The 22,450-nt window shown below is 41.4% G+C and overlaps 1 long non-coding RNA gene across 1 annotated transcript in view; it reads right to left on the bottom strand.

Moving 5' to 3' along the window:
- LOC124051064 overlaps positions 1-22,450 on the bottom strand; it is a 62,648-nt gene that overhangs the window by 18,387 nt on the left and 21,811 nt on the right. The gene's annotated exons all lie outside the window — the stretch shown is intronic.

Raw genomic sequence — 22,450 nt, 5'->3', positions numbered from 1 at the left:
CAAAGGCCAGGCCTATGACTGATGCGCTGTTCATCTCATCAGCGAACAAACAAAAATCAATTTTCATGTTTTTCTGTTAGTGTTACAGGAGGCGTCTTTTTATGTGTGGCAGATAAGCTGTTAAAAAAATGTATTGCTCATTTGCCTCCGCAATATATCACTGCACTGCACCATTGTTTTAATAATACTCCAACTCTTGAGTGACACAAGGTGAATTGGATGTAATTGACGTTTGCCTTGCCCAGATGGCTTTATGGGTGTGTGTGAACATATATGTGTGTATGAGTGACTGTGTATGTGTGAGGGGCCCTGTATTCCATTGTATGATGTAGAAGCTGTGTTTCTCCCACCAAATCAGACTCTGGACAATGTCACTCTTTTGCCTCGGGGAGTAAATATCCCTGGGAACCAAGCCTCTGATGAGAAAACCTCCACAACTACACATATTCATGTATACACACCCCCAAACAGAGACAAAAACACAATGACCTCTGTGCAAGAACACAAGTGACACAACACATCTTGGTTTCATAATGTCAAGCAGGAGATCAGTCAGGGGCCAGTCCAAACCTCGACTCTAGTCACAGGCAAAACAAGCATCAGATGCAGAGATGACCACCTTGACTCCTAATCAGCTTCAACTGAAATCAAATCCAGAGCCAACTTTGTACACGCAATTAGTATTCACTGGAACATTTGTTGTCATCCCACTAGGCTTTTTTTTTTATGCCCTCTCAGGATTTGAAGATCACTTGGGAGAAAGGGGGTTGGGTTCATGCACAGGGAGACCATTAAGGGCGCATTCCATTTACCACACAAATGGCATCAAACCGTTCCCCATTAAAAAGGAAATTGCTTGAAAATTACCCCCCCAAGTCAATTAGACTCATTATTTTTCCTCCAGCACTGGCGGACTGTGTTGGAGGGGGGGTACCATAAGGCAACCAACCACCTTAAACAGTTGCTTGTTTCAGTCATTGCGTCACAGGAGGTCAAAACAGGAGGATTTGAGGTGACCTGCTGGATAACAACATGGACACGACCCTGAATGCTTTGGAGAGTGCCAGAAAACAGGCAAGTTTACAGGAAGGAAGCAACCTGCTTGCTGTTGTACGAGGTAGCTGTGTTGTTAATTAGAAACAGAAAGCAACATGTCCAGGGCTCAGGGCTGCTGTGATTGTGGCGGCAGATTTTTTGAGTCTTTGTTACAAAACAGACTATAGTGACAACATGGATATCTATCTGGATATGATAAGGCTCTTCTCGGCTCTGCTCCAAACATGTTGTACTCTTGTGTCTTATCTTCTACAACAGGCTGTCTGGGGCTTGTATTGTTATACTTCATGTATTAGTGGCCTGTGCTACATACTGAAATACCAAACCTTTCTTTGAAAGGAAATATGAAGAGTGATGGCTGTACTTCCTTAAAAGAATAGCTTGCAACAGCTGTTGGCTGGGAGATCAATACCACTCTCATCTTTGCTCTAAATACGAAACTAATGTGCACATATGTGTTTACTTAGAGAGGTTGGACACAATATCTTTTTTTTATTATTTCACATAGCTTCTTACTGCTTGGTTAGCTTTCAGCTCTGCTACTCATCTAAAGAACCTTTTCAATCTTACATACATTCACCACATTTTCCAATATACACTCTTTATGAACAATTGAAACGCTTTCATGGTCTTACATGACCATACCTTGACAATAATAAATAAATAAGATTTCGTATAAACAAATAAATAATATTTTTTTTATTTATGTGAACACCATCTTGGCAATAAACTCTAAATATGCTGATAAATTGTTATACTTTGCAGTGTATTGCAATTATTTCTCCGGGCACTGAATGTATAATTAAATAGTCCTCCAGGTAACTTTGTTGTATGTTGTTTCCTCTTTCTCAAACCTCATCTCCAGTCACCACTCTGCTATTCACTGTCAAATACAGGCAAAGATGCTCTAAAAATACAGGATATTCTGTTTTCGTTAACCAATGGGTTGGCAATATCAAACAGTGATATTCCGATCAACAAGCTGCAACTGATTCATTTAAAGGGTAATAGTTTTAAGGACAGTATAAACACAGAGATGTGCCAGTATGTTATGATCAGAATTAGTATTTACTCATCTCTAAAAGGAGAGACAGGGTCGAGGGCACTTTAGACTATTGAAAAGCACTCTGTGGTTCCCAAATATAGATCCCACTGCTCTCCTTAAGTGCAATGCTATTTGGACTGCATTCTTTACAGGCACCATACCATTAGACTAAAAGAAAAAAAAAAAAGCGAGGGCACGCCGTGTCACACACAAAAGTAATTGAATCACTTCCTTTAAGCCATGTTCGATTACTGCCACTCATAAATGCACTTAGGTTAGCTGTCCTGTGGGTCCATTTATCATGTCAGTGTGGCAGTCAGGATGCTCTTAAGGAATAATGCTGGGTATAATTTAACAACGTGCCGTTGTCAGGGAACAGTTATTGTCAAAATACAGTGTAGCCGCAGTATTTTCTACCTTGCTAGTTGGTAAAGGGGAGGATTTGTCCTTGTCCAGACAAGGACGGTAAAGAAAATTGCTGTTTCAACCAAATTATTATTACTGCCCATCATTTCTTCCTCACATCTGCTCCTCTCTGCTATTCTGACCTTGACATTAACATGATGACAGCTTCAAGCTACAGTGCTTGCTTGAAAACCATGCATCACAAACAGCTCTGCAGCTCTTTGTACAACTCAAGTGTAGGGCTGAGGATATTATTCATATATTCTGAGGGGCAATGAAGGCACTATGAAAATCACAGTTTTTAAGTTTGTTCTACAAAAGAAACTTTTATAATATCCTCATAGCCTTATTCATTAGTCGTATTTAGGTGCCCTTGAGTAAGTTAATGACAAGAGAATTTATTTACAGGGATCATTAATGTATCACATTATTAAGCCTGCTTCAGGAGGAAGCACCAGCACACAAGCACCTGATTGTCAGATTGGAGGTTGTTTGCTGTTTCTGTGCACCCACTAAAGTTTAATTTCCCAAATGATGTGTGCAGTAACCCAGCTGGTCTCATCCTTGGATCAGAGAATGCAGCAGGCCGCCTTTGAAGGGATCAAGGAAAAGATTCCTGCTGGTAAACAAACAGAGTTCGAAACCTTTGCTGGCTGGAGGTTAAAGAACAGGGTAGCATTGTTGTAAGCAGGACTAATTTAAAAAATGGTGGTGGCTTTCATAGAGATGTGTACAAGACCAACATAATGATAAAAAAAAAACCCAGAGGGGCTGAGAAAGAGAACAACACGAGCAAAGAAAGATGGTAAAGGAAAGATAGCAGCCTTCTACTCAGAGTCTCTGATCAGGGACATGCTTATAACTACATTCATAGTATTTAAATCATAGGTCTTTGCATTCCTTATGTGAAGAAGTACTTAGGAAAGCACAGTATGGGAACAAGCCAGTAAGCCAGGCGGCAGACTAATCAACAAAAGGATGAGAACAGGACAAGATGAGTGTCCTGTTTACCAGGTGAAGACAGACTTTGCTGAAGATTGTAAAAATTCAGTGAGCACAGGGTTCAAGGTAGTCTCTGCTGTGGGTTTTAAAGTGACAAAAACTCCTGTGAGTAACCACCTGAAGACAACACAATTACAATAAGAAATACAAATGCAGTTTATACTGATAATAGTGGCAGATTTAGCACTCAGAATGCTTAGCATTAGAGATAGCTGGTCCTTGAATTCAAACAAGGTAGATGAAGACTTAATTAACTCACAGATTTTATGAGCTGTAGTTCGCTAGTTCATTAACCTAATGGACCTCTGTCGTCTCTGGCTTTTCAATGTAAACTTTTTTATGTTGTCTAATGTCCATGAATAGGCAACCTTAAATATGCACTTGAAGGCTATGTACATGTTATTGTGCTAAAATACTAAAGGTAAAGCTGCATGTCACAGGCAAAAAATCTGCATCCTCATTATAGCTTATGATCCATGTAGAAAATATGGAAAAAAACAAGCTGCACTGCTCTTGTACTGCAGCGCAGTCCATGTTAGTTGCAGTACTGTGGACGGATGATAGTGAAAATGTAAAATCTCCGAGCAACATGCAGATAGGGCCTTTTTGTACACGGCCTGTAACCCCATAAACTGTTGTTGATTATTTAGCATTAATGTGCCCCTTTGGATTGGAAGTGAGGCTCGGTACTTCTGTAGGTAGTTAGCTGAACATGCTAAGCTAAAGTAAGACAATAAGCGTTTGTGAGGTTCAGCAAAAAGATGGCCGTGTATAAAAGCTTAATGCTTTAAATCAGCATTGCATTCATACAACAGTTTCAGTCCTGTCAAGGATGAATGGAGAAAAAAAAAACGCCTCAGAGTTGTGTCTAATGTTGAGCCTTGGAAGAAGTGTGAGGGAGGCAACAACCCTCTAAAGATCAATGAACAGCAGCAAAGGAACAGGAGGAGCTTATGTCAACCAGTCCTGGCAGGCCTTGGGGAACAGCATCTGACGCAAACCAGGAAGCCACCTGATGTGAGAGGGGTCAGATAAACGCAACAGGACTGACGGTCACACGGGACAGGTGCTTCCTTAACGGTACACATCACACTCGCACATACGCACAAATACAAATACACACACACACATTTGCAAACTATATTAGGCCTGTTGCTCATCTCCTCCCTCAGCTGTGTCAGAGGCTTTCCCAGACATCCAGCCCACGCACACACACACACATACAAACACACACGCATCCTCAGACAGGAGGGGGCGGGGTGGAGAGGACAGGCAGGCCAAGGAGGACGGAGGACAGGGCACGCACGCAGACAAGCCTGACAACAGGCAGGAAACTCTAGAGAGCAGCCGCTGCTATTTTCTCTCCTCCTCCATGCTCTTGGTTTCCATTTTGGACAAAACAGGTAGGAAAAAACAACAGAGTCATGAAAAAAAAGATAAACAGGAGCGCTGTGAAAAAATCAAATAAACCTTGAAGAAAGTTTTAAAAGCAAACTGAGCACCAAAATAGGAATTTTTCCAGTTTTACGTATGAGAGGGGTTTTGGATGCCTCATCCTTCCTATCATGTTTCCTCCTTGCAGGCTACAGGAAAACATACATCGAATACAGAATTAAGGACTCCTGCCGGGTCACACTGTATCAGCTGTATACCATGAATGAAGTATGATAAGGCAGGGAAGAATGTGACTTGTGAAGTGTCAATACGTGCAGATTGCATAGCATAAAACAATGGGGTCGTTGCGGCTCTCGAGGGGGTCGTGAGAGGGGACGACTGGGGTAAGGGACGGGAATAGGAAGAGAGGGATAGTCTGAGTCAGTGCTGAGAGGTGCACGTATGCAAGCCTGCATCCCCTGTTAAATACACAACACACAGACACACATTTGGAACTTATTAAACTTCTGACCTGTGGAGGGCTGCAACCAAAGACAAGCAACTGCTCACTCCAACCTAAACGGGGCTGAATGTCTTCATGGCCTCACTAAAACTATGTATAAACCCATTCTGTAATTCACCAAATGACAGGAAATAACTAATTATATATGAAAACAGAAGTGAATTTTTTGTGTTACCCCACAAGTTTAATAGTAGCTTTGCTCTTGACAGAAATAGGGCTTGGCAATTTAGTTCTGCATAATGATGATGCCTCTAAGATATGATTACATCCAATCGTTTGGCTGACGAGGGACAAGTTCCACAAGTGAAAAAGCCAAAAAACCAAAAAAATGAAGATGCTCTGGTAAGTTTAATCTAAATATTCTCTGATACTGATAATACTCTCTCTCATGCACTTGCAAACTTGAAGAGGAACTATTTCAGTATACGCAGATGATTTTTATGAGAATGCGGTTGAAAGGAAAAATGAAAACTGCCAGGGGAGCAGCAATCATTTTTTATGACAAGAATGTTTCATTGTTTTTACAACAAAACAGATTGGCGGACTTGAGTTGGCGGCCTAATAGCCGGCTGTTCGGGCCCACTTAAGAGTGATATAATGTAAGGCCTGCCGTTTGTTGGAGCGAGTGTCAGTTGGGCATGGTGGGATCTTTTTTTCCCCTTTGTCTGTTTTCAATGGCCCATGAACTGTCTGGATCAACCAACAGGAGAAAAAGCCCCTTTTCTCCTCCTCTTTTAATTTAATTTTTCTGCATCCCTCCCTCTGTTCACTTGTTCTCTGGCCTGCGTCGCTGTACCTCGTACCCACAAACACTCTGGGATTGTTTTGAGCTGTCTGGCGGAGGAAGGAAAGCGGTGTGAGAAAGTGGCTGTTTTTTTGGAGCGGACAGGAATTGGCCTCACGGCGCACGGTTCCTCTCCTCGCAGCGGGAACAATGCCGTGGCGTCACACCCCTGCGCTGACCCTCGCTGTTTCACATGGAAAAATGTTCCCAGAATTCCGCTCCCAGGCTTGGAGGTATAAGGCCAAGAGCAGGGAGGGAGAGTGAAAGAAAGAAAGAGAGAGAGAGAGAGAGAGAGGGATGTCAGGGAAGGTAAGAGGGGAAAGGAAACCTATGCTACCCGGAGCATTTGCAGCCATGGTGACCTAAGTTATGACTCCTGAATCTGATTAGTTAGATGAAGGAAGAGGGGGCGTGGCCTTAAATCACGCATCCCAACAGCCAGTCACATAATGTAGCTGGCTGTACAGACTGGAGAATTGTAGTAAACTACATTCTCAACTTCTTGCATTGTCACAGTGCCACCCCATTCACTCGCAGGCCCGTTTCACTACACTCCCCTGCTCATTACTACATTGTTGCCCTTTCCCGCTCTTTGTATAAAAACTAATCAGACTAATCAGCTCCTGTAACAGAAGATGTGATATTGGCACGCAAAGCTTTACTAGCCACATAAGGAAAGCCCAGTTAATAGAGCCATATGAAGTAGTTAGCTCCTCTTCTACTGGTGTGGGCTCTGCAAGGCGCTAATGAGGTTGCGGTTGGCCCACCTCTGCAGCACCCAGCAGGGAGGGAACAGGGTGGACTCGCAAGTTATTGGCTGTTTGTTACTGACATTCAGAAAGTAAGGTTTGAGAAATGAGTGGCTGGGGTGGGGGGGTTCTCCTCTCTTTAAATTTCATTGGAAAAAAAAAAAAACAAAAAAAGAAAAATTGGGTGATTTGCCAAATAGTTTGTTGTAAATCATCCACCACAGCTAAAACATATCCTAGTGCAATCACTTTCAGCTTTTACTTCCAAAAACTTTTGATGATCTGGCCAAAGTTTTGTCATCTGTCCGACTTACCGAGCTTACCGAGACCTGAAGAAGAGAACACATTTCACCTGTTAGTCTCTACACTGGTTGCCTGTCACCCTCTAAATTAATTTTATAATTCTTTGTGGTCTTGTAGCAGTATTTATGCCTCTCCTTCTTACAGTGTATGTAAGTATTTAATCCTTCTTATCAATTAGTCTTTGTTTTGTTCTGTCTTTTAAATTTATAAGACTATTTATATTAAGTTTTTAGTCTAGCTTTTAGTAGTAGGTGCTATACAAATAAAGATTGATTGCTTGATTACGTTTGTCATGTATGAATTCAATGAGAAACTGAGACAAACCTCCAGCACTTTTCCCAACTCCAAAATTTACATCAACACAAGGTCCTTCTGTGTTTCACGAAAGGCCACTGTCATTTGAATATATTGATCTCTTATCTCCTGTTCAGCCAAATTATTTTATGTTCAACATAAAGTCTAGATCTGGTGAAAACTACAGCAGGTGATTCATGTCATCTTGCAAAGAGGGAACAGGCATTAGGCAATAATTAATTTAGAGCAACAGCATTGTTGCTATTGTGCTGATTTAATAGCCTTTCCAGTAACATTATGCTCTTAGTGCAAATGTGCTGCTTGCTTCACACAATAACTATTTTATATGTCCTTGAGAACCTGGAGTGTTTGCATAAAACTCCAGTAAAATCTGTGCTGATCTTGTAGAAAAGAAAATGCAAAGAAAAATGGTACTGTTTGTTCATCGCTCTCTCGAGGAGGATTTGGCATCCAAGCATGCATTGTAGACAGATTAAAATATGATTTAGATGGATTTATGTAGAATGAGGCATTGTTTTCCATGCTGTGCTGTGCAGAGTTACTTCAAGGATTTGGAAAGAAATGAGGTAAGTAAATCTTTTATATGCCATAACATCACAAAGTATAATACTTTATACAACATCAAAATCGATATCTGTCTGTATTTACTTTTCCATGGTGAAAGTGACCTGAACATCAGCAGTAGAACAGGTTCTATGAGTTTGGTCGCCATCATTGGAAAGACACGCTTCAGAGACAGACAACGAAACATGCTGAGTAGGACAATAATATGGGTAATAAGGGCAACACAGTCAATAAATGCAAAAGGGTAACTTGGTATTTTGATTTGTTGAACATTGAATCTTTAGACCCAATGATGGCCAATACTGAAAGGGCAGTCCTGCTGAGCTAATCACTGCATTAAAAAATAACTGCCAGCTCCAATCTCATAGCACACACAATGAAAATCATCTCCAAATAATCAATTAGCTGTCCAAAAAGAGATTTGTTCTTGCTCCCCGTGCATTAGTGAAGGTGGATGAGATCAGGACAAATCAAGAGATGAAAGAGGATCTGCGATCTTAAAGGAAATGGAGTGAGGAATGAAAGCAGGACATTGATGGAGGGGGGGAGGCGGAGGTGGAGTAAAAGGAGGAGGGCTGCCAGCATCCCCCTCCTCTGTTTTGTTTTAACAGATTTTGGCAGCACAGCGATCGGCCTGGTTGGCACTGAGGCAGCGAGTCTCCACCCTGCACAATGACTCACCCCGCTGGAGCTGCAGAATGAACGCTGCGCTGCCAAACTTTCTCTTGTTACCTCTGTCTTTTCTCTGCTGCGCTCTAAACTCATCCTGTCTGTTAAAACTGCCCAGCTGCACACAGCTGTTTTCTCTGTTTGGTATCTTTTGTCTTTTCATCTCATTACTGAATTGGGATATTTGTTCTTTTAGCACTGATTCCTGTGATAATCAGGGAGCATTCTTGTCTAAATCTGTTGTATTCTATAAAATAATATTTAAACGTTTCAAAGGAAATGTTTATTGTCTTGTACTGATTTAGATAAGAAGAGTGTCTAGTGTCCGTGTGGTGAATATGAAGCTACAGCCAGCAAACAGTTAGTAAACAAACATGACATAGTAGAGACTGTCCGAAGGAAACAAAATTTGCCCGCCTAAAGCTCTTTAATTAACACATTATATTTCGTTTATCACATCTGTACAAAAAATCAAGTGTAAAAACAAGTTGTGGTTTTACAGAGATTTGTCAGGTTATTGTCAGGCAACCAGCAGAGACGTCAGCAAATTACGACACCCTATGAAGACAGGCTAGTTGTTCAGTCTTTGTGCTAAACTAATCTAATCAAACTTCTTGTCTGACCCTTAGCAAGAAAACGAATATGTGTAATTCCCAAAATGCCAAGCTATTCCTTTAAGTTGGTTAATTACACTAAAAATTCCATACAGGACGGCATAGGTCAAAAGTGATCCATTACATTCCTCTTAGGGCTGACAGCAGACTGCATGCTTTTGTCCTGACACACTCGGGCTGTAAATTTTCTCCACATATTTGGAGAGCATTCATACAGATTCCAAACTCTGAGGTGTCTGACCCCCATCAAAATAATGTTTATAAGCTTGGTTTTATAATGGCTAGTGGGCTTCTTGTGCAAAGTGTAAGCTTTCAGCTTTCAAATTCAACATATACAAATGTTAGAATATACATTAGAAACTTATCATCATCAGCAAAGGAGGATGTGCTAAACGGCTGCAAACTGCAATGAACTGTGTTAACAGGTCATATGTTGTACTGCAGTTTGTGAGAGGCTTTCAGACACCAGACAGAGACAGTGTCTGAACAGGATTCAGACATGTAAAATATGTTGCTCTGGGACATCCTCATAAAATATACTATGTTCCAAAAATACTGAATGTGCTGACATGCCGTCACTTGGCTACAAGCATAACGAAGGTGTGAATGATGGGTAAAAAGCAAACTAATTTAGTTTTAGTGAGTGTTTTCTTTCTGACCCATACTTAAAGAGACTAACATGTTTAAGTCCATATATATAAATATATATACAAACACTAAACTGACTTATTTATAAGAGGTTAAGAGATGGCTTCACACTCCTGGTAAATATAGCTTACCTTGTTTCCCACACCGTAAACAACCTTGTGATGTCAGTGATGATCCCAGGGCCAGGATGAGGACAATAAACAGGAAGTGGCTCAGCAGCAAGCTGCATCCCATAATAATCAAGACAAAAACACAGACAAACAAGCCCAAATCACAGCAAGACACAAAGTGACAGATAACACGCACGAGCGACCCCCACATCTCTGCGCAAACTTCCAAGAGCCCCACAAACAACATGTTGGAGGAATAAAAAAACAATCCACGTTCACACAGTGTGCCTCACGGCGATAAGGGAGGACATCAAATGCACCACTTTACAAAATCAAAGACTTGCAAATCCAAATAACTGAGTAAACAGAAAATCAGACATGTAGAAACAACATGAGATGTGTGCAGAGAGCAGGCATAAACAAAGGATAGTGTAACAAACACTGGAGACAACTGTGAGCCAACATCACATCTTTTATTTTAGACTTGAGGGGGTGATTTGTCTTACTTGAATCTAGTACATGAAATTAAAGATCATATTTCTATAAAGCCAAGAGAAACAAGGACAGCTCTTGTGCCCCATTTAAACAGCAAAGTTCCCTTTTTTGCCACCCAATCTGTGCCAAGGATGCATAAATCCACCATGAACCTCTCACTCTGCCTGTAAACAGCTGTAGCCAGTGTTTTAATGCATTACAAACACACAGAGACTGGAACATACTGTTGCAGGGAGTCCCTGACTTTCTCCCCTCTGTGGATGGCAGCAACCTGACTTAAACCATCTGCAAACAATTCCTCACAGCACTTCATTGGTCCCACTTCTTCATCACTGGAATATGAAATAGTCTCACAAGTTGTGTGTGCTGTGTGCTTAATATGTAAAATTATACAATACCGAAAGGTGCACAGAAATTAATGGACTGTAGTCTGGCCATGCATAAGCAAAAACCTTCATTCAGAGCTTTGTCATTTCTAGACATGAGTTGCTCTATGGATGGCAAAGTCAGTCTGTCAGTCAGTCCATCCATCACTTTGATCCAGACAGATGGATTGCCATTAAATTTTGTGGAGACATTCATGGTCCCCAGATGTCGAATTCAGCAAAACCTCTTTCTTCTGAGTTATCAGCAGGCTGACATTTACTAGCTGGAGTGAAAGCTTTCATAACCTAATGGGTGGAGTGTCCTGAAATGTGGTGCACACATACAGTACATATCCCCCTCAAAATAAATTGTAATAACTTTAGGGATCCCCTGACTATAAAATTAGTGCCATCATCAAGTCAAAATGTTGTTTTCTCCAATAAATTGTTTGGTGACAATATACCTGCCAAAACTATCTTCCCCATCGGCCTCAACTGTACTATGCAGCAGAGTACCTTGTGTACCTGCTCTAATTAATGCCATTGGGAAATTACAACTCACATTAGGCATTAAACAAGATAGGGATATTCATAGAGGAATACTAAAAATAAATAAATAAATACATTAAATAGCCATGCATTAGAAATAATGTGAGAGGCATGTCTTTCACGAAGGACAGACAAAACACAAGGTCAGCTTTTTTACGTGTCTCCAAAATTACATCATGCTGGACTCCTGTGCTGGAAAACAAAGTCCTAGGATGAACTCCGGTTATGATATTGCTCACTAGAGTAGACCTTCCTTCATTTGTGGCCGACAGACCCACAGTCTGTGCAGCTGTTAATCCTGTTCCCTCCCATCTCCAGCTACTGACCGCAGACACGGGGTGGGGGGGACGACTTGAAAGGCAACCTCAGTGACTGTACTTCACACCTATTTCTCTGCCTCCACACACAATATGTGCTTACACACATGGACGATCACACACACGCTTTGTCTGACTGGGCTCTTTCACACACACACACACACACACTCACACAGACAAACATGCAGCTGCCTGGACGCTGAAGATAAGGAGCTGGAGCTGTGAGAGAGGAGGGGGGGGTTGCTTGGATGAAGTATGTGTGTGCATGTTTGTGTCTGTTTGTGTCTGTTTGTGTGTGTTTTTCTTCTTCGGCGAAGGGGGAGGGGAACCACTCCACAGGACGTCCTGAGAATGGTGAGCTTCTGAAACAAACCGCACACCACGTCAAGCTACACACACAGCAGTGATGGCTCACACACTGTACAAATGATCCTAAACCCCCTGAAGGCGACACATAACAGTATGACAGCGGATGAGAAAATGAACATCCCATCCATCAAAACAGACATTAAATATCAATGAGTTAACCACGAGGGTATTGTAACAGTTAAATCTTCATCTGGCGCATATTCAAAAAGCAGCTGTTTATGTTAATGAGGGAAAAATATACTTCGGCTGATGCTTTAACCATGACCAGTGGCTGGAAAAACAGCAGCAGCTAAACGGTGTTGGAGGGCCTAAAGATGTTGTTAGCAGCAGGCGCAGGCAGATGAAACTGCCTCTGCATTTCCCTAACGACTGCACCATAGGAAGAGAAGCAAGGCCTTCTCAGCATTGATTTTCCTCCTGGGTCCATGCTGTGTGTATGCATATGTGCGTGTGTGTGTGCATGTGTGTGTGTGAGAAAGAGGTCTCAGCAGCAGCCTTCCTAATGGGATGTGTTGTATAAAGGGGGGCCTGGGAAACAACAGTGTAACCAAAGGGAAGAGCAGAAGGAAAACAAGGACCCCTCCCTGTCCGAGTATGGGACAAACATGTTCGACACACACACACACACACATTAACACACATGCCTTCTCTCTCTCCTTTCAGGCTGTTCTGGAGGGGAGCCAAGTTCCTTGTGGACACCTTTCTCTTAGTGTGTTTGGTTGGCTTCGTCTCATATTTGAAGAACATGTTTTGATGTTAGATCAGACACGGCAGCGGTGCAGCTCAGCTCATTCCTCCAGAGTTTTAAGTTTCAAATTAGGAGGAAGATGCAGGGCACGTCTATCTCTGCGTACACTTGCATTTCATGTTGTTTATTGGCCATCATGCTCTGTGGACCTGAGAGCTGAGAGCCAGTGACAGGCCCGGGATGGGAGCTGGCACGGTGCCCTCGCTTGAGCAGGTGCAACAGATAACGACAACATGCTGACAGATCTGCCGATCAACTTAAAAACACTGATTGAGACCGTTGATCTGAGGCTACTTTTTGGCCAAGGGGACGCTGCCTTATTACATGACACCCATGTGGGTGTGGGTGGCCCCATTTGTGTGGGATTAGAGGTGGGGTGGTGGTGGGGAAGGAGTAAAACAACACGCGTGTGTGCGTGTGTGTGTCTGTTAGCTTTAGTGCTAGGGCTCCTGTGCGACATCGTGGAAAATCCTCCTCAGCAGTTTCCTGTGGGTCTCCATTATCAGGCCTTGTTGATAGACCAGCTTTTCCCCCCTACTTCCTGCCTCTCTTCCTCCCCTTCCATCCCACTTCCCCTCCCACACTCTTCTCAATCACATGAATCACCGCTGCCACAGAGAGGGCGAGGGGCTGGAAGCAGCTATAAATTACACTTCTAAATCACGTATGGTCAAATTACTGAGTACAGTTTTCACCATACAATGAGTTCATTTCTTCCCTTGATGCAATGTAAAGCACTGCATCACCACGTTATTCACAATTTGATTTCATTATTGTGCTGCGTTCACTGACGTTCCTGTGCACATAGAGCATTACTTGAGACAAATGTTGAGTCACTTGAACATGAAGTCATTCCTCCCTTTCCCTGTTGGATGGGAAACCAAAATGCCAGTCAGGATGGAGCTTGTCCTATTCTTACATCCTTGGCAAGCCCTAACAACTTGTGTCTCACAGTAAACACAGAATTTGCCAGGACTTAAAAAAAAAAAAAAAAAATTAGACAGATCAGGATAATGTGTCACTTCAGTTTTGAGCTTGAGTGATAATACTGTTCATCTTAGTCTTGGATGTGTCTGCAATTTGAAAATTTCTTTAATTTCTCAGGTTTTGGGGAGTTTGAGATGAATTTCCTATGAGGAAATAGATTGTTCAAGAGTTGAGGTTATTTTAAAAGACAAAGCTCCTTTTCAGTGGAGGTCAGACCCGTATTCTTACCAGGACAACATCAACAAACACAGTTCTACCTGATGATGAAGGGGGGCTGAAAGATGGCTGCTAGTCAATAAACACAGAGAAAGATGTGAAATGAGAGTGAGCTTCAAATGCTTAGATTCCTTGCATTCATTTCTGCGTGAATCACTGAGGGAAAGGAAGGCAAAAATGAAAGAAATAAAGATGTCATTGTGAATGAGAAGGAAAAGGGTGGAGAGTAAGCGAGATCATGACGTTTGGGAGGATAAAACATGACTGATCTTGCCATCTAGCAAAAAAAGTCCACCGTAAATCTTTCTTTGCACTTTCAATCAATCACATGTGGACGATTGATCTATGGCAACGATCAGCGTGCCTTCCAGGGAAGGTAGGGCTGTTGTTCGCTACAGGACGTGACACAGAGCATGTGTGGGGGGCCTGATAGAGCGGCAGAGGCCGATGAGAAAAGGAAAGAAAATAAAGAGAGGGAGGAAGGGGAAGCACTTAGGTGTGCTTGATATCCTATCAGTGCCCAATACCCATCTCAGGCATGGAAAAACACCATGAATGGGGTTCACTATTCGGTGCAAATGAGAGAGCTTGAGCAGGCTGAGCACATTTGGGACTGTGGATAGGAGCTGAGATCAAATGGTGGCTAGATAAAAGCTTGGAAACAATACACATTTCCCTGTGTGTCAGAGAGCCAAACATTCAGCAGCAATATGAGTTCGTTTTTGTTCTTGAAAATGCTCCTCAGATGTTTGACACAAGACCGAGAGTGGAGGGGGAGGGGGACCATACAAATAGCAATTAAGGTAGCTTGTGAATCCGTTTGAAAGGCCTCATGATCCGTCCTTTAGGAAACATCTGCCATACTGATGTATGAGTCCAGGAAAAGACAAATTCCTTCTATCTCTCCCTGTAAAACAAACCTGAGCAGCGGTAAGTTGCCTACCTATCCGTTTTTAACATGGCCGTGTGATACACACACATACACTCATACAAAAAGTCTGTTTTTTGCTACACTGAGAAAAATATCCCTCATAAACATTTACAGTCTAAACACAGATAACACCACCCCTATCACTTTACTTTCAGCTGGAAATTCCAGACAACCGTCCAATGGAGAAAGAGGATAAGAACATATCTTTTGAAGCAGAGAGGTCTTGCTTGTCTAGAGAAGAAACATTTTTTCATAATCCCCAGAAAATGTTACAACGTCTATCTCCCATCTAGATATAACTGGGATGAAAACAAGAGTTGAAACGTCGGCCTAAATATCCCTGAAAGTCCCTGAGAGGAAGCAGAAACAGAACATAGACAGATGGGAAAGATACAAACATCGGTTTTGCAAATTTCCTATGCAGTTTCATGAATGCCAAATGATAGTAAATGCAGAAGCAGGGAAACACCACTGCGCTGTTTACGTTGCAAGTCTTCAGGGAAAACATCTTCTATAAATCTGAATAATCAGGATGCATAAAATACAAGTGCAGTCTGAGGAACTGAGAAAAGAAATGGGAAACCTCCACAGAGAAACAAGTCTGGCGTAGTGCTTTTGTGTTTGCACTCTACATTAAACAACACGGCTTGGTAATGACGATGAAAACTGCAGACAGAGGAAAAATCCAATATGGCGGTGGTTTGGGTGGTTTGGGTTTGTTGTGCAATAAACAGAGGCGCAGGGTGCAGTATGACTTTGTTTTTATGTCAACACTGAACTGTTCATCCAGAGGACCAGAGGACACGCACACACGCGTCGTTTTGTCTTTCCCCTTTGACCGACTGCTGTATGTCACCTGCTACAAATGTGTGTGACTAGGAATAATTAAGTGGAATAGTTTGACATTTTGTGCGTACTACTGCATGTAAAGCTAGCATCTGGCTGACTTAGCTTAAACAGAAAAATTGGGGAAACAGCTAGTCTGGCATTTTCTTTGAACAAATCCCCCCGCCAGTACCTCTTAAGCACACATAACTTTCCATAAGATATCTTTTTGTACTGAAACAAATATATGTTATAAAATATGTGTTATTGAGTGCTTTAGAGTTAATAATTGGATGCTTTTGTTACCTTAGGACAGAGCCAGATTAGCAGTTTCGCCACACTCTTCATGCTAAGCTAACCAACTGCTCCCGGTAGCTTCATACTAAGTGTACAGAGGAGACTGGTATCAATCTGCTCATCTAATGTCAACCTTTCCCTTGCCAACTTTGTATTAGTATTGTGAAAACAGAATCTGTGTCATTTCCCCATTAAAATGTCTAAAACAACTAGCCTTTTGTCGAGTTGTCTATTTACAAACCAAGATAAATCTAGAATTTAGGCACAGTAATGGTGTGTCTCTTTGCCTGTCGCAGTATTTAAGTGAATAAAACTTTAAAACATTACCTGGACTGTGAACATTTCTGACAACAACCACCACAATCCCAAGCTACTTAAGTCTTTCGCTTTGTTTTTCCCGAGAGAACCTTTGTGGTAGAAACGACGTACTGCACATTTGCGTGTGATTAAAGGGGCATATATTTTTCAGTAACACTGAATTTAAATAATGTGCAGAAAAAGCTGGATGACAGCAACCTGTCCATTTTAGCATACAATGCAATACAATTAAAAATAATTAATTCACTAAGAGGAACACAAATTTGGAAGAACAAATGACAGTGTTACTAAAATTATACAAAGAAACTTCAATTGCAGCTTATTGATTCTAAAATTAAAATTAATTTGAAATTTGTTATTTACACCATGAGTCATCGCTCAAGTTGGGCTGTGCAGTAGGAGTAAAACAAAATCATTCTTTGTTTCTATGCCGTAAAAGTAGAGAAACCGAGATGCTCGACTGACTCTGACAGGCTACAAATGTTTTTCTTTGCAAAAACCAATTCTGTCTTTGGTTTACAATAACATCTAGCAATCAAGACACAAGGTCACACAGTAATTGCTGGATGAAATATCAAATTTATGTACATAAACATTTCCAATTGGAAAAAAATCATAACATAGCTCAACAGATTTTTTTTTTTGTTTTTTGACCTTGACTAACCTACCCTCCTTTTTCTTACGTCTCTGAGTTTATAAACCAAAGTGCAAAGTTTATAAACTGGTAAAAAACACAAAATTAAAACATCAGCAGATAAGATGTCAGTCTAATAACCCTGTTCCAAATTGTCAAATAAATGCTTTACTGAGATTTATGTTGTATCAGCATGTGCAACTGCATGGCAACCAAGAGACAACAAAACAAATGAAGCATGTTGTGCATGTGATGTTTGTTGCTTGACATGCAACCACACAAAATAATTACAAAGTAAATAACACAAATTAGATACAAGAAAGACCATGACCATATTTAACTACCCAGTATGGATGCAAATATTGTATCTGAATGCATTTATCTTCTTCCTCTGGCATTCCTCTCTGCTTGTTAGAGTAATCTGGCCTGCAGCAGGACTGTACAGTTAGATCAGAAGCCAGACTCAGACAACATTGGCTAAAGCAAAGATCCATCTGTCTGTTTCTTGCTGAGAGGCGCGTGTAGGGCACGGAGTGCGCACACACACACACACACACACACACACACACACACACACACGCCTCCCATCACCAGCTGGATCGGAGAAAGCAGCACTTGGGGAACAGTTGACACGCTGATCTCTTTAATGGTTACATCCTCCACACCCAACACCCGAGACACTCAGACACACACGCTTTCATTAGTTTAAACCGACTGACAGAAAAAAAACGACTGACAAAAAAATACATATTGCAGCATTCTTTCCCTGAGATTCACAAGAGACACGCAGCCCCCACTACCCCCCACAACTGCTCTCGCACACGCATATACACACTATCCTGTAAACCACCCCCACCTCCATGCAATCAGAGGCTCAGAATAGGAAGGAGGGAGAGGAAGCGGCCCTGCATTCACAGGCTGGGAACAAGGAGAAGGAAAAACAGCCGGAACCTGGAATTTACGGAGGAAAAAACAACGGCCATCCAAAAATACCTCAGGACCATCTCCGCAGATAAACAGAAATATCATTACTCTCATCCTCTAGCTCAGGACAGTTTTCCTTACATACTTCCTTCATCTCATCCTCTGTGCCTCAACTGTGCTACTGGCCACTCAACATCGAGGAAACCTTCGCTCAAGCAGCAGGGCTGGGGTTTTTTTTTTTTTTTAGTATTTTCCCAATGCGACTGCTCCTCAGATCTTTCTTTGCAGCCCTCCTCACATAAGTCAGGAACCCCATGCAGAAGGTCTGACTATGAATCTCATTAGCCCTTGAGCTAAGCCGTAGCAAGTGGGCCTGCTGAGTCCTTTAACAGCAGTCAAGACACCTTCAGTTACTGGTTCTCCCTGCTGATGGGGATATGAGTCAAGTCTGTAATATGTAGTACGCTCTGACTTCCTTTCCTTTTCATTCACCTTCAGCTAACTAGAGTGATGTAATAAGGCTCTGCATTGCAACACTGTCACATAAACAGGGTCAGTGAAATGCTCTTCCTGAAATGTGTCAGCACACAAGCAGTGTATATGTAAAAAAAAAAAAAAGGTTGGAATTTACTGGAATTTACAAAATGCAAGTTAATGAAATCTTTGCATAAAGAGCTGCACTGTTTAGCAAATGTAAGTCAGCCAGGTCTTCAAAGCTTCAGTGTTAAGCACAGTGACAGAGCCCTTCCTGTGGCTATGAGGTGGGGTTCAGTGACCCTGAGATCATTTCCTCTGACCTCTTCATCCTAACTGATTCAATTTCCAAGCCACTGGTCTCCTATTAGGATGTTCTAATAGACCTGCACCTCCTTTTCAATATCTCCTTCTTTTGTCTCCAAAAAAAGGACAAAGTTTCATGCCATCTACTTAGGAGAACTCACTAAACTTTGTTAATAAATGCTGTCATCCTATCCGCATGTGATGTCAGTTAAATGCACAATTTCAGCCCTTCACTTTTGTTCCTGACCCTAAAAATGCCATTAACCTTTAAATGACATAATTAACCTTTCAGTGACATGGTGACGTCATCTTTTGAACTCAAGCGGAGCGCTGTAAATGTGGGACTGCAAAACGTGTGGTGGTTGAGTTTTCTCCAGTTTGCCTGACAATGGCAACAGAGCGGAATAATGTCTTTTGTTTGCTTTGTTGTACTGCAACTGTATACATCTTGCACTTTTACTGCTTAACTGCCTTGACATCCAAAGAATCTCATATACATATGACTAAGAAATATATTAGGTAGTTATGTTAATGTAGTAATATAATAATAACCTGTTATTAGTTGTCTCATAAACATGCAACTAATATCAAGTATAACTGCCATGATATTACATAAAGGATATGTTTTAACATTAACATGTTTACTGGCTTTTAAAGACATCAGTTATACATCTCTCCATCCATGTTCTATACCCACTTTATCATTGCAGGGTCACAGTGGGGCTGGTTGACAATGAATGAGAGGGTACAGCCTGGACCAGTTGCAAGAGACAATCACACACGCTCAGGTATAGTTACAGTGTTTCTTCTTGTATGTAATGAATTTCCTCATGTGATCATACTTATGTAAACTTACATTTGATCATTCACCCACCAAACCCTGTGCTGAGCACCATGTGACCACTATTTTGCCTTCAGGCGCTGCCTGTTCGGTTTCTTGGTTACTATATAGGCAAAAGTATTGGGGCACCTGACTATTATACTAGCAGGGACTTTAATGACATCGCATTCTAAATTCATGGACAGCTTTGCACATATCACAACTTCTACTCTTCTGACAAGGCTTTCCACAATATTTTGGAGTGTTTCTGTGGGAATTTTTGTACATTCATGCAGTAGAGCATTTGTGAGGTCAGGCACTGATCTTGTATGAAAAGCCCTGGCTCACAATCTCCGTTCCAGTTCATCCCAAAGGTGTTGGATGGGGTTGAGATCAGGGCTCTGTGTGGGCCAGTCAAATTCTTCCACACCAAACTCATCCAACCATGTCTTTATGGACTTTGCTTTGTGTATTGGGACACAGTCATGCTGGAATAGAAAAGGGCCTTCCCCAAACTGTTGCCACAAAGTTGGAAACATAGCATTACCCAAACTGTCTTGGCATGCAGAAACATTAAGGTTTCCTTTCATTGGAAGTAAGGGACTCTGCCCCTGAAACACAGCCCCATAAGATAGACAGATAGATGGATATTTTATTGATCCCAAGGGAAATTCAGCAGACACACCATTGAGAGTGTCTGGATACTTTTGTCTATGTAGTGTATTTAACGCTGTGCACTCCCATTAAAGATGATGATTTATTTTTCTGATTGTGAAAAACACAGACATCATCCTGCCCATCGGTGGTTTTCATATCCCGCAGTAAGTCAGTTTCCATGATGAAAATACTCGGATACGTATGAAAGAGACATGGCAGAGTGGTGTTAACATCCTTAAACATATCAACCCAAGTCTGACCCATTTCTGTGCGCATGTAAACACAATATGACATCAGGGTAATTAAAGTTGTTATGAGGACTCCAGATTGCTCTCCTTCTGTTTGTTCTTCTGTCTTTTTATTCGCTCATTTATTTTATACACTTGTTTGTTTATGTGATTTCTGATTGAATTTGACAAAACCTTCAATGGAGATAATACATCCCATTACTCCACGGGAGAATTGCATGACATGGCCCAAGGCAAGGTGTTTCATTTTGTATTTTCAAGTCAATATGAGTCATGAATTTCAATACGCAACATGTATTGCGTATTGAATTTGGATGAGCGATGCACAGTCATTTTTAGTTCATATCAAAGCGCAGTTGGATAATATTTCATTCTGTTGTTCTGTCTTTTTTCACCTGAAACATTTTTTATATCATTTGCCAAACAGTAAGTATTACTGACAGTACACTGATGCAGATAATCCTTCAAAAAAAAATCCTTCATTGGCAAGCCCTGTCTATTGTGTGGCAAAAACTACCAACCACATTGTTTAATTTGTGTGTCCTTTCTTTCTCTTACACTAATGGCACTCAGCCTGAAGTGGGCGAAAGAATTTCTGGGTTTTGGAAATTATAGTTCATGGGAGGCTTTTACAGAATTACATCTAATGTTTGCTTAGATACACTGGAGCTAACAAACATTTCCAGAATTGCTGATTTACTCTGGAGATTCAAGAAAAAAGAAAAAACTGTGACTTCAAGTAAGCCATGACCAGTTGCTGATGCAGCGATTCCTCTGATTGCTCACACTAAGTGGCGTCTTCATCTGCAGCAGTTTCTGTTTATTAGTTTTAGTGTTTGACATTTTCCCAACGCAACGTGTTATTCAAACAAGTCTGCTCCGACACGCTGCTTTAATCACAAACTCCTCTTTTAAGGTAAATACAACTGGATAGCCTGTCAGATCGGCATTTCACAAAGCCAAGTTTGTGGTTGTTAGGTATGGCATTTAGGATGTGTATGTGCACGCACACACGTATGTCATGTTCATATGTGTATGTATGTGTGTGTGTGTGTGTGTGTGTGTGTGTGTGTGTGTGTGTGTGTGTGTGTGTGTGTGTGTGTGTGTGTGTGTGTGTGTGTGTGTGTGTGTGTGTGTTGGCCCCACTGAGAGCGTTATTACAAAGAGCCAATAGGAGCAAAGGACCACACTCTAGCACATCCTGTTTGACTTGACCTCAGTGGATATTCTCCTTTCCCAAGCAAACAAACCACTGGGTTTTTGGATCGTACCAACGTCGGAGGGGAAGGGAGGGGACGGGAGCCTGGGGATGTCTCTGATGGGGAATCAGTGAGCAGAACAGAGTTTTTGCGAAAGAGTTACTGCTTTGCCAAAAGAGAAGAACAGGTTTACTTTCTTAAATAAAAAAAAAACAGATAGGTGTGTTTCTAAGGTCAAAAACATTGGCAAAAAACACTTTTCATGACCATGTAATTTTCTGATGAGCCAATAATAATTTATAGTATTATATATATATTTAAGCACTCTCGCTGTTTGGGAACAATATGTTTAATATATAATTTGATTTAATAGGTTCTTTGAACTTTCAGCCACATTTTAAAGTCCTCTTAGACAACAGAATGTTAACATACTGAATAGTAATTAGTGCTGTTCAAAGACGCCATTAGGGCTGCAACTAACATTTTCAGCATCGATTAGTCTGAAAGTCGTTTTCTGAATTGATTAAATGTTTCATTTTCTCCAAGTGTCATAAAATAGTGAAAAATGCAGTTGTAATTTCCAACAGCTCAAGGAAATGTATTGAAACGG

This window comes from Scatophagus argus, chromosome 19, assembly GCF_020382885.2.
Source record: "Scatophagus argus isolate fScaArg1 chromosome 19, fScaArg1.pri, whole genome shotgun sequence".
Classification (NCBI taxonomy): Eukaryota; Metazoa; Chordata; class Actinopteri; family Scatophagidae; genus Scatophagus; species Scatophagus argus.
The sequence above is the reverse complement of the archived record's forward strand: the minus strand, read 5'-3'. Positions and strand labels throughout refer to the sequence as shown.